The sequence below is a fragment of the Perognathus longimembris genome, chromosome 14 (assembly GCF_023159225.1).
Source record: "Perognathus longimembris pacificus isolate PPM17 chromosome 14, ASM2315922v1, whole genome shotgun sequence".
Taxonomy (NCBI): domain Eukaryota; kingdom Metazoa; phylum Chordata; class Mammalia; order Rodentia; family Heteromyidae; genus Perognathus; species Perognathus longimembris.
Genome location: NC_063174.1, coordinates 45,662,615 through 45,675,109, shown reverse-complemented (window position 1 = coordinate 45,675,109; position 12,495 = coordinate 45,662,615). Strand labels below are relative to the sequence as shown.

Genomic DNA, 12,495 nt, shown 5'->3' with positions numbered 1-12,495 from the left:
CCTGGCTTTCAGCAGGTCACCATGGTGTCCCACTTCAGCTCTCCACTGGGGTTGATCTGGGTTGTTGGTATTGTTTTTCTGCTCTTTCTTTCCTGTCCTGTTCTCATGGCTTAGTTTCCTGACAGTGTTCTCTAAACGAGGGACTGCAGGCCTTTGTGACAGGAATCCATCTGCATTCACCAATCCAAAAAAGACTCCCAATTTGACCTCTCAAAATGTAGCTTCTCTGTTTCTCGTAATCAAATTACCTTACAACAGGACTTAAATAAACATAGAGCTTGTTAAGGACAAACTATTAGGCCCTTGTAATATTATTGTAGGTAAAACAAAATACTTACTTTATTAACATAAAAAGGTCACTTGCATGCCAGTCAAAAGTGAGAGTTTTTTCTGAGTCATTTTCTTCCTGTAGTATGAGAGCCAGGAGATTGCCTCAACTCCCTTTCTTCTCACCCAGTTTCTCCTTTATGCAACCAGCGCTTACCTCATCCCACACCCCACAGCCCTGGTGTTAGAGTTTGACTGTGAAATATGTGCCTCAGACTTATGTGCTGAATGCTTTGTCCCTGCCTGGTGGTATTTTAAGGAGGTTCTACAAAAATTAAAAGATGGGTCTAGTTGGGAGAAGGAGGTCCTTAGGGAATTGCCTCTGCAGGTTACTACTAGACCCCAATGACTCCTTTGTCTCAGCCTCATTGTGATCACACTTGTATGTAGCATCTCAAACAAAAAACAATTCACACACACAAAGTCTCTCAGCATACAGAAATAACAAATAGAATAGTGGTTATCAAGGATGTGTGTGTGAGAGGGGAAGACATAGTAGGATATAGGTCAAAAATATAAAGTAGCAGAAATATAGGTACCATCTGAAGATCATAGTTACTCATGCTGTATTATACATAGGAGCTTCGGTAAGTGAACAAATTAAGGCCATTCTTATCTTACGAGGAAAACTGGGTAATGGTGATAGGATGGATATGCTTGTTTCACTATAGTAGCCATTCATGTCATATATTAAGTTACATGTTTTTTACACGTTATGATATCCTATGACAAATATTAATCATGCAGTTAAACATTAACAAAATTAATTTAAAGATGAATACAAACTTAAAATGTAGTTTGAAAATTACAGTGTAAATCAGATCAAGTGACTTTCTTCCTATAAAAATACTGTTTTCTCCAAATCAAGATCCTGTACTCTTACCTACTAGGAAAGTCCCTTCTAGATGGCTCCTCATCTCTAGTCTCATTTCCTAAGGGTCCTCCTGACTTAGAAGTTTCAGGCTCTGGCCATATGCGCTAGCTTCCCTTGCAGAAATATTTCCTCCTTTACTTGCTCATTGCCTAGCTAGTTCCTTTAGTTTATTCTGATCTAATATGCATTTTCCTTCCTGAGAGAGCATTCTTGGACTTCCTTTGAAGTCTGTTCATGACCTGCACACCATGTTGATGATTCTATGTTTGGAATCTACTAGTAGACTCCCGCCTATCAATTTATGCTTGCTACTCCTGTGCTAGAATACAGGTTTCATGAGAGTAGGACCTTTGTCTCCCAGGAGTAGAGTCTTTGTCTCGCTGTCCATTGTCATTAGTACAGTCTTCAAGTGCATATAGCATGACTCAGAAATCACCTGACTGCCGAGAGAAGGAATGATGCTGTAAGTATCCAGAAAACAGGATAGGATTGTCTTTTGCAGTCTTCTATAGGTGATAGCATGGTGTCTGGCCCCAAACAGGCACTGGGTTCATGTTCTGTAAACAAGTTGTTGAAGCATTGCAATTCTGTTTTGTTTCTTTTCTTTTCCCTTTCTCTAAATCAGATGGGATTTCCCTGAGTTCTACTCAGCAGTTGCAATGCAAATTGAGCCTCTCATCCACAGCTGGCTCGGAAACCCTTCTGAAAAATACATCACTCTCTATCTCATTTTTGTTTTTATAAACTGGTGCTGGGATGTGTATTTAAAAACCCCAGCTCCTTTTGCAGCACCATAGGATACAGATGTTATATTCATAGTTTTCAGACATAGAGTTGACTCATATTGATGACTATCTTCAGGCAGTGCAAAGGAGAAGTCCAACAAATTGTTAATGGGGTGAATGGTGAGGAGGGTAGTGAGAATGTCCAGGGTTATCTTTGCCCGGCTGCTTCCCTGTAGTTGTCAGCAGAAGAATTTGACAACAATGGGATGTTTATTCTGAATTGGTACTATGGTATTTTATGATGTGTTTATAGAGTGATAAATTATTCAAGAAGGCTTCCTTTGCTTCTGTTTTCTTAAAAAATTCATATATTCTGTCATTATGACCTGAGTTTTGACCATTTTCTTTATGTTGGTATTTCTCTAGGCAGTAGTAACCTAGGCATTGCAAATCTATTGCCTGTGTTCTGAGGGATCCTTAACTTCTCTAAGTTATCTGTGAGAAAGAAATGAACTTGACAACATGTAACAGTAAAACTCATCAGAAAATCACTTTTTTAACCATGAAATCTATCTTCATTGCAAGAAACATGGTATAATATACATAAAAATCCATAATAACAAGGTGCTTTTTAGTTAATGTGCCAACACAGGACTTTGCCAACAAAGAGAAAATCTTGCCCAACACTCAGGCATTTGAAATAAAGATTATATACTGGTTTTGTTTTGTTTCTGTATGAGTTATTAGAGTTTAAACTCAGGGCCTGGGCACTGTCCTTTAGCTTTTTGGCTTAAGGCTGGTGCTGTACTACTTGAGCTACACCTCTACTTCTAGCCTTTTGCTGGTTCATTGGAGGTAAGATTCCCTTGGCTTTGTCTGCCTGGGTTGGCTTCAAATTGAGATCCTCAGATCTCAGCATCCTGAGTAACTAGGATTACAGGCATGAACCTGTAATTATTTTACTATATGAAGCTTGAGTGAGCCTCTAGGAACAGGTTTTCAAGAGAGAAAATAGCAAAGATGCCTAAGCAGGCAAGACAGATATTATAAGATTATTTTTAATTTTTAAAACTAATAGAGTACATATTAAGGTAGGAAATAGAAGAGATTTCTAAGTTATTCCAAAAGCTCAATAGATATGTCTCAGAATAAGTTAGGACAGATGCTTTGGGGCAAATGTATATAATTAAAACAAAAATAAGGTTGGCATAGTGATTTCCTTGCAGAGATGAAGAATGAGAAAGAAAACAAATTATAATCATGGATAAATTATAATTACATAGTTAAAACATTAATTTACCATAAGCCTACTTCTGAAAGAAAATGATCCTAAGAGTAATGAGAACTTACTCCTTGCCAGATATTATAAGTTCTTTAGGGAATTTATTTCATTTAACCATTAGAATTACATACTGTACGTCAGTAAACCAGGAGTTCATAAACTAAGTAATTTGTCCAAAGTTATAGAACTATGAAGTAGCCACAACTGAACACTGCTCTATATTTTTTATATTAAATCACATCATTTCCAATATACCCTATGAAATAATGCTTTTTTTTCTTTTGTCCTTCTTCCCCATGCTTTTCCCCCTGCTGTCACTGTAACTGACTTTGGTACAATGGGTATTGCATGTACGATTATCAGAACTAGGGAAGGGGAACACCAAAATGGAGAGACAAAAGGTAAAAGGAAAACCAATGCAATTACAAGACAATATGCTGTAAACCAGATGTACAAGCTGGGTAGTGTAGGGAAGGAATGAAGAAGGGGGGAAGTGGGGAGAAAAACAAAGGGAGAGGTAAAATGTTTGATAAAAAATAATGTACTCACTGCCTTATGTATGTAACTGTAACCCCTCTGTACATTACTTTGACAATAAAATGCAAATAAATAAAGTATACATTGAGATTTTTTGTTTTATTTTTAAAAAGACTATTCTCTGTGAGTATGGGAAATTACACACACAAAAAAAGTTAAGTACAGAAAAGTACAAAAAGCTTTGCACAGAAAAATTTCCACAGGAGGTCCTAGGATCTCTGTAGATTTATCTTAAATTGTATGCATTGCATGACTTAGGAGTCATAAGTGCATAATAAGATTTGATATTTAGAGGAGCTCTAATAATTCATTCTGTTGCATATAGTCAGGGCTACTTAAGCTAGCCAACTAAACCAATCTTTACTAAAAGCAATAGGGATAGATGGCAGGAAGTATGAAAGGACCATTAATTTTTTAAAGTACCTCTGATATTCTTGGGTAAAATCAGGTTCCGAAATAGCAGTGTGAATACATGATTGTGACTGCCTTTTAATCTCAAAATATTATACAAGTGGGTCTTAGCTTAAGATTATGGGGAGAAGACTGGACTTTTAGTTTTAGCTAGATTATAGTCTCATATATCATTTCTGCTGCCTGTAAAATGGGGGTAAACTTCCCTAGACGTTGAGTCAACCAATCAAAGCAATGTGAGATATAAAAGTATTGTTTTAAGTATGCATATACATATGAGTCATACTTCCAATATCATTGGAAATGTAATAATTACCTCACAGATGCATCATAAATTATCCAATAGTTTCTAATGCATAGAATTTAGGACCATACAATAAAACATTTTTGTATTTTCTATCTATTCTAGAGTTATCATGGCAGAAGTTTCAGTTGTTAAAATAGGAATCTTTTAACTTTATCTAAGTGACTTGGTTCCTTTGCTGTTGTCCTGAAGTGTCATTTCAATCTCTTATGAATGTTTTTCATATTCTATCCCAATCTATAATTGACTCTATAAGTTAAATGTTGGAAGAGCCCCACATTTTTCTTTTCAGTTCTCATGGGAGGCTACTATGGGGAGAGGTCTCAGAAGAAAGTATCAAATGGAGTCTGTTGGCTTAAGAGTCATAACTAAACAGAATTTTTAAAATAGATTAGTTACAAAAGAAAATAAAAGAAGACCCATAGTAGCAAGTAACCACTTTTTAAGGGCCTAGTTTACTTGAGCCAAGCAATACAAGTCTCTTCTGTTTAAATTGTAGAAAATAAGCAACTTTCGAAATAAGTAAGCTACATTTTTCTCTCTCTTTCTGCTTTTTTCATGACTTTGAAGTCTCTAAAGCCATTCTGCCCTGCTCATCATATTTCATAGGATAATTGAATAGATGTTGCCTGATACTGGAAATCACAAATAAAGACAATATATTTTTAATTGAAAAGGCTGCTGGTTTTTGTTGTTATTTTGATTTTTGACAACCCCAAACAGGTAAGCCCTATTAATCATTGTAGGACATGAAAAAATAAGTCTTTCTATTGAATAGGTGCCATTGACATTTCAGTTTCAAAGTCAGAAGATAAAGGAACTAGTTCCTTTAGTGTCCTTCAAAACCTACATCCCACTAGGTATCCATAGCTCACGTATGTCATCCTAGCTACTCAGGAGGCTGAGATCTAAGGATTGCTTGAAACCAGCCAGGGCAGAAATGTCTCTGAGATGCTTATCTCCAATTAACCAGTAAAATGTTAGAAGTGGGTCTGTGGTTCAAGTAGTAGAGCTCAGTTTTGAGGGAAACAATAAATATATGAGAGCATGAGGCTCTGTAGGGGCACAAAACAAAAACCAACCAACCAAACAACAGCCTCTCAAACCATACGTGTCTATCAGAATGGAATGGTGTTAAAGGTAGGATAAGGGCACAGCAACAAATGAGTGCTAGTAACCAGAGTTTTAGATACCTTTGTTAACAGAAGCACCAGAGGCTATCTGGTACACTGTAATATCTCCTCAGCTGTACTACAGGCATCTTTCTTCAATGTGATCCCTAAGACTCTCTCTGGTAAGAGTGAGCTGATGATGGAAGAATTTGCAAAGGCTGATTCAGATGGATAAATGCCTTGATTTTTAAGACTCACTCTGACATATGATGACCATATGAGGTAGTGATTTTTTAAAAAAGGGAAGACTCCAGAAACATTAACAGTTTTATTTTTAGCAACTGTGCCACATTTAATTAAGGAAATCAGCATGGTGAAACTCAGAAACTGTCTTACATTCTCTGTCTGGAAATATAAGTGGAATGAACTCATATGCATTTGTTCCCTGTGAGAAATTTGCTCATTAATTTCATTCCTGTTTCATAGTGTTAATCTACACAAAGCTGTTAGCTAAAAGGTCATCCCCCCACCCCCAATGGATGGGTAATGCTGAAAGCTAAAACTTAAAAACTCGTGAAATGCCTAAGTACTGTTTTCACAACATTGTGGGGTCTTAGGCTGTTCTTACTTGGGTCCTTTGTGCTAATTTTTAAGGCAAATTTCGTAATAACATTATTTCACACAAAATATAATTCAAATAAACAACTCACTATGAGCATCATTAAGTGTCTTTGCCAAATTGGCAGAATGTGTGTATGTGAGTGTGTGTGTGTGTGCATATGTGTATGTGTGCATGTGTGCATGCCTGTGTGTGTGGCCCGATACTAAGGCTTGAGCTCAGGAATTCAAGCTCTCACTTAGCTTTTCTCAAAGATGTCACTGTAACACTTGAGCCACAGCTTTCTGCTGATTCATTGAAGTCTCAGGGACTTTTCTGCTTAGGCTGGTGTCGAAGCATGATCCTCAGATGTCAGCTTCCAGAGTAGCTAGAATTACAGGCATGACTTACTGTCACCTGCCTGGTCACATGTTTGGATAGTGGCAGGTCATTGCTACTCCTTTTGTGAAGGTCAAATCTGTATACCAAAAATATAAGAAACTCGTGAAATTCGCTGATGGGTACACACCAAGGCAGAAGGGAGCTGCATGCAGAGCTTAAGTGTTGGTAAATGTGTGTTTTGGGCTTCATATTTGAAAGTATTCGACGAATCCACCATCCTAGAGTCCATTTCAGAAGGAAAGAAAACCAAACGCAGTGACTTAACTAAGTGGAAGTCTCTAGTGAAAAACTCTCTGATACTTTTACAGAAAATGACATCAAAGAACTATTAGTAGTGAAAAGAATAACTTTGTAAAGCAGTGGTGTTCGCTCTCCATGGACCTAAGGGAGTAAAACCACACACACACACAAAAGAGAGATGGGAATTATCTGTTCAATATGTGTTCTGAGAAATCATTGCCCTAAGTAAAATTGGATGTTGCTGGGTCTGTTTCCACAGATTACACATTCTACTAACAAGCAAAGCTTCCAGAAAGGAAGCTCTCCTGCTGGGCAGGAGAAGACTGAACAAGGACAGCAGGACTTGAGCACAATCTGATTGACTTAAATAACTTAAACTACCTGTTCTTATTTTAGTGCTTGTAAAACACAAAGGTTGGATAAGATAAATGTTCTAAAAAAAATGGAAAAAAAACCACAATGACATAAGAAGAGAAAGAATTATTGCGAATGGAATGCAAACCTGTTAAAAAAAAATCAGGACTGGCATTTGCTGAATACCTCACACAAACTGTTTTCTGAACATTAATTACATTGTTATAAAAATAGAAACTGATGTTTCAGGTTATCTTGTTTTTTCTTTTTTGCTAGTCCTGGGACTTGAACTCAGGGCCTAGGCATTGTCCCAGAGTCTCTTTGTGCTCAAGGATAGTGCTCCACCACTTGAGCCACAATGCCACTTCTGGTTTTCTTCTGAGAAGTTTATTGGAGATAAGAGTCTCACAGACTTTTTCTGCCTGGGCTGGCTTCAAACCATGATCCTCAGGTTTCAGCCTTCTGAATTAGCTAGGATTACAGGTGCAAGCCAGTGGCACCTGGCCTACTTTTTTTTTTTCTTAAGAATCAAAAACAAATCAAAAAGCACTTTACAGCTTAGTGACAGTGGCTCATGCCTATAACCCGTGCATCTTAGGCATCTGAGATCTGAGGATCACAGTTCAAAGTCAGCATGGACCAACAGATCATCCAAATTCTTATCTCCAATGAGCCAGCAAAGAGCAGAAAGTATAGGTGTGGTTTAAGTGGTAGGGTGCCAGCCTTGAGTGAAAAACCTAAAGGGGAGAATAAGGCCCTTGAGTTCAAGCCTCAGGACTGGCACAAAATAAATAAAATAATAAAAATGAATAAAAGATACTTTATAATACTTCTTTCCTTGGTGGGTCTTTAAAAAAAAAGGAAAGGGAAATTTTTGTTTCTTAAAGTGAAATGACAAAAATATAGAAAATATATAGAAAGTTAATATCATTACCTCACATGCGTGGGATTCTGGAGAGAATGGCAATCTAAGGATGTGTATTTGAACACTGATTCCCCACTGTGTAGACTAGCCACTGTGAGAGTCCATAGGGAAATATGATAGCTGTGGAACAATGGACTCAAAGAGGATGACTTAGGAGATGGTGGGTTAGGGAATTCTCAATTATTTTGGTAACTGTGATAGAAATAATGATGAATTTTCAATCTAGAAACTCCAGGTTTTAAGAAAACACGTTAGACACAATGGGCTATTATTGTCTAGGGAAGTTCTGCCCTTCTATCCTCTGTACTGTGATCATGTTCAGAAACCGGAGGTTCTCTGGAGCCCTTGATCTTAGGCCATAAGAGACCACAAGGCAACAATTATCCATCTGTACTGGGAAGCTTGCATGCATCAATTTCTCTGTGGGAGAACTTCTATTATAAAAATGGCCAAACACAAAGAAACCTACGGAGAATGTACTTTGGAAATACTGTTGGTAGCTCAGTGTCACTTTCATCTGCTGTCTAGAATAATAAACGGAATTTATTCATAAATCAGATTAGACACAAAAACAAAACATTTTCTGGAGAAGAAAGGCTCTGGGTTTTACCAACCTTAAGGTGTATGGAATCTAGGTTGGCATGAGTTTAATGAGAACCATTCAGGTTGACTCTCTGGTGCTACCTGTGGAAATAGGAGCTGTGAAAAAGCCACCTGCAAAGACAGTGGTAAGCTATGAAAAGAAGAACCATGGACTACATTTAGCAGACTTCTTTGTCATCTACCCAAGTGGGTTCCTTCCATTGCAACACATAGAACCATTTCAGCTCAAATTCTTTGAACTGTAGATGGTATCCAACTGAAGATTAATAAGAGGGATAATTACGTTTTCCCTTTCTCTATACTGAGAGAAATCATACTAGAAGACAATCTGACAATCTGTCCTATGACACAAAGTTGTGGGAACTTGGAAAGCAACTGTAGATGATTGAGAGTTCTGATTGAAACTGGCCACAGGTCTGTATTTTATAAGAAAACATTGAAGCAGATATGCTTGGCTATTCCATTGAAGCCATGGTATAAATTGGATCCTCCTAAGAGTGGCAAAGTCTGCTCCTGCTATGGGACTCTGCTGTTAATATCAGGTGTCTGTGTGACTGTCATGATGATCAATCACAAAATCAATGTATTTTGTACAGGGATGTGGTTTAGCTTATTATGGAAACCCTGTTTAATACAACATTCCAAACTACTTTGCTTATGAAGACAAATGTGAACCCTTAAACAATGGCCTCATTCTCCTCTAGAGAATGATGGTATTTAGTCGGTAGCAGCACCATGTATTATAATCTGTATACTCTGTTCAGTGGATCAAAGTTTGATTTATAAAGATCTCTAAGATAGTCTCTAGGATTTGAGAAAAATATTGTGATTCGGTTTGTTCTCTGAAGCAAGGGGGTAAAGAAGCAAAAGTGTAATGTGGGGGGCCTGATTCTTGGCTACTGAAAGTCCCACTAAAGTACAGTTTTTCACATTTCATATTGACTTTATTATGTTCAAATTATTTACTCCTAAATTACTCCTAAAGATCAGTTATTTACACTGTATGTGGCATTGTTTCTCAAACCTTTTCTTTTTGTATAGCATTGAATGTTCCTAGAACAATAAAGAGAATAAACACATAGCTATCTTTAGGAAACAAATAAATAATACTGCCAAAAGTGACATTTTCATGTAAAATGTTACATCTTTAGCAGCAAAGCCAAAGAGCAAATGATAATATAGAGTTAAATGGTTGTTCCAAGAAATGGAAAGGTTAAAAGAACCAATTCTCCCTACAGGAGAATCACAAGGTCTTATCACATGTTTCTTGCACATTTTGTTGTTAGACGTGCCATATGTAGGACTTCCTTATCAGAACAGAGGAATGTGGTAGTGACAGAAAAACAAAAATGAACAGAACTGACTGTGGGTGGAATGCCAACATTTACAATGGAACGAACTTTTCCATTTAGGTAGGTTAAATCTCAATAGTGGTAAATAAACATTGGATATCTGTATTTTTTCCTTCCTTTTTTTAAGGGGCAGGAGCAATTTGATAATATTATTGCTGGTTATGAGATAGTTCTGTCAATATAACTGTTCTTATGCAGTGAAACATATAACAGTCTAGGAGTAAGCATGTGATATGTGTTCTCTGATCTGTATTTTTTGGGGGAGGGCAGCAAGCACTATTTTCCTTTACCTGTTTACCTACAAGGTGCTGTCACTTGGCAGATATATGTTAAGGTGGATGCTCCAGATTGCAGAGAGTTTTGGACACCTGGATGATTTTCATTCGAAAAGATCCAATTATAATAATATTGTGTTCTATTTGCATAATTATTCAATTTAGTTATGGGAATGAGCTGCCAATTTAAGTTAAAAAGAGTGTGTAAGTCAATTAAAAATTGAAAACTTTTCATCAGTTGGTTCCTTTACAATGGTACACAAATAGATAAATACAATGTCATTTAAGGACTTGAGTGATGAACATTTAGTAACTGCTTTAATCTTAAAAAATATTTCTCAGCTGGATGCTGGTAGCTCACACCTATAATCCTAGATACTCAGAAGGAGGCTGACATCTCAGGGCTGTGGTTCAAAGCTAGTACATGCAGAAAAGTCTGTGAGACTCATATTTCTATAATCACAAAAAAAGCCAGAAGTGGAGCTGTGGTTACTAGCCTTGAGCAAAAAGAAGCTCAGGGACAGTGCCCAGGCCTTGACTTTAAGCCTTGGGATGGGAAATATGTATGTATGTATGTTTTTTTCCCTAAGAAAGTACTATTATGAATCTGATGAAGACTATCTGCTCTTTCTCAGTGAAAATACTCATATAAGTAAAAATCCTACAAAATTATTCAGAAGATTTTGTTCATGAATCCCAAGCTACAAGTATTTTAAAAGATTGTATTACAAGAATAGGACAAGAGGGCTGGGGATATGGCCTAGTGGCAAGAGTGCTTGCCTCATATACATGAGGCCCTGGGTTCAATTCCCCAGCACCACATATACAGAAAATGGCCAGAAGTGGCGTTGTGGCTCAAGTGGCAGAGTGCTAGCCTTGAGCAAAAAGAAGCCAGGGACAGTGCTCAGGCCCTGAGTCCAAGGCCCAGGACTGGCCAAAAAAAAAAGAATAAGACAAGAAGTTAATATTTATTAAAATACCTATGAACTCTAGAGTTCTGTGTGTACTTAGAAGGCAACTAGACAAGAAAAACAACAAAAAGGTTAACAGGTTAAAAACAACTAAAAGATTCTCAGGCTGGGATGTAGCTCAGTGGTAAAGCGCTTGCCTAGCAAGTGCAACGTCCTGGGTTTGATCCCCAGTACCAAAAAAGAAAACACACACACGCACAAAAAAGGTTCTCATTACAACTATTACCAACATTGTATTTTGGCTCAACAGAATTTAATTCATTTTTTTTTACTATCTCTAGTTATCTGAATTCATAGAAAAGCTCATTATTAAAACTGGTCTTCAATGTAAAACATATTTTATTCTAATAAAAGATGTCTAGATATTGTTAAGTTTGATATTTATCAGCACCAGTAAAATGAACTCAACCTCAGGTGTAAATGTAATAGAGCTGGATGTTAATTAATGTTATCCAAATAACTTATTATTTCAGCCTTGTTTCTATTAGAAAAGATGTGTCACAGTGCTTCACTAATAGAGAAGCCTATTAGTTGCATGGATTCCAATTTTCTTTATCTATTTTAGCCAGCTAATTCTAAATTTCTTCCCAGCTTAATTTTTTGTGTTTGCTCTTTATATTTCGAGAATTGTTTTAAAACCGTATAATTACAGGGAAAGATTGACTGCATGGATTTAGTGTATTTTAACCTGATAAGTTCATTCATAATATTTAATCTAAGAGAACAAATTAATTTTCCTTTCGTGAGTCAACTTTGATGTCCATGTGTACAATTCCAGATAGTACTGTTATCAGACATGGAAGCACACATAATTTTAATATATTTTTGAGGCTGGTACTAATCTTATGATGAATTGGGTATATAAACTTACTTGAATTTTGAAGTAAAATGTCTAGGTCTTGACACCAGTTAAATTTTGAGATAATTTTCTGTTGTTGAGGCTTTCCTATGTAGTATAAGATTTTTAGCAGATTCCATGGATTGCAACTTCTGGGTACTAGTAGTATCACATCTCCAGTTGAGACAACCAAAAATATCTTCAGATATTACCAAGGGCAGAATCATGTCCAGTTTAAAACCACTGGTTTAATCATAAATCAACTACATTGCAGAAAATTAAATATTGGCTCAAGGTTAGGACAAAGCATAGTAGTACATCCAAGATTAGATTCATATCTGATATTTACACTGTTTCCCCCTTGT

At 36.7% G+C, this 12,495-nt stretch overlaps 1 protein-coding gene across 9 annotated transcripts in view; it reads right to left on the bottom strand.

Moving 5' to 3' along the window:
• Nucleotides 1-12,495, bottom strand: part of Nrxn3 (neurexin 3) — a 1,433,525-nt gene that overhangs the window by 15,882 nt on the left and 1,405,148 nt on the right. The gene's annotated exons all lie outside the window — the stretch shown is intronic.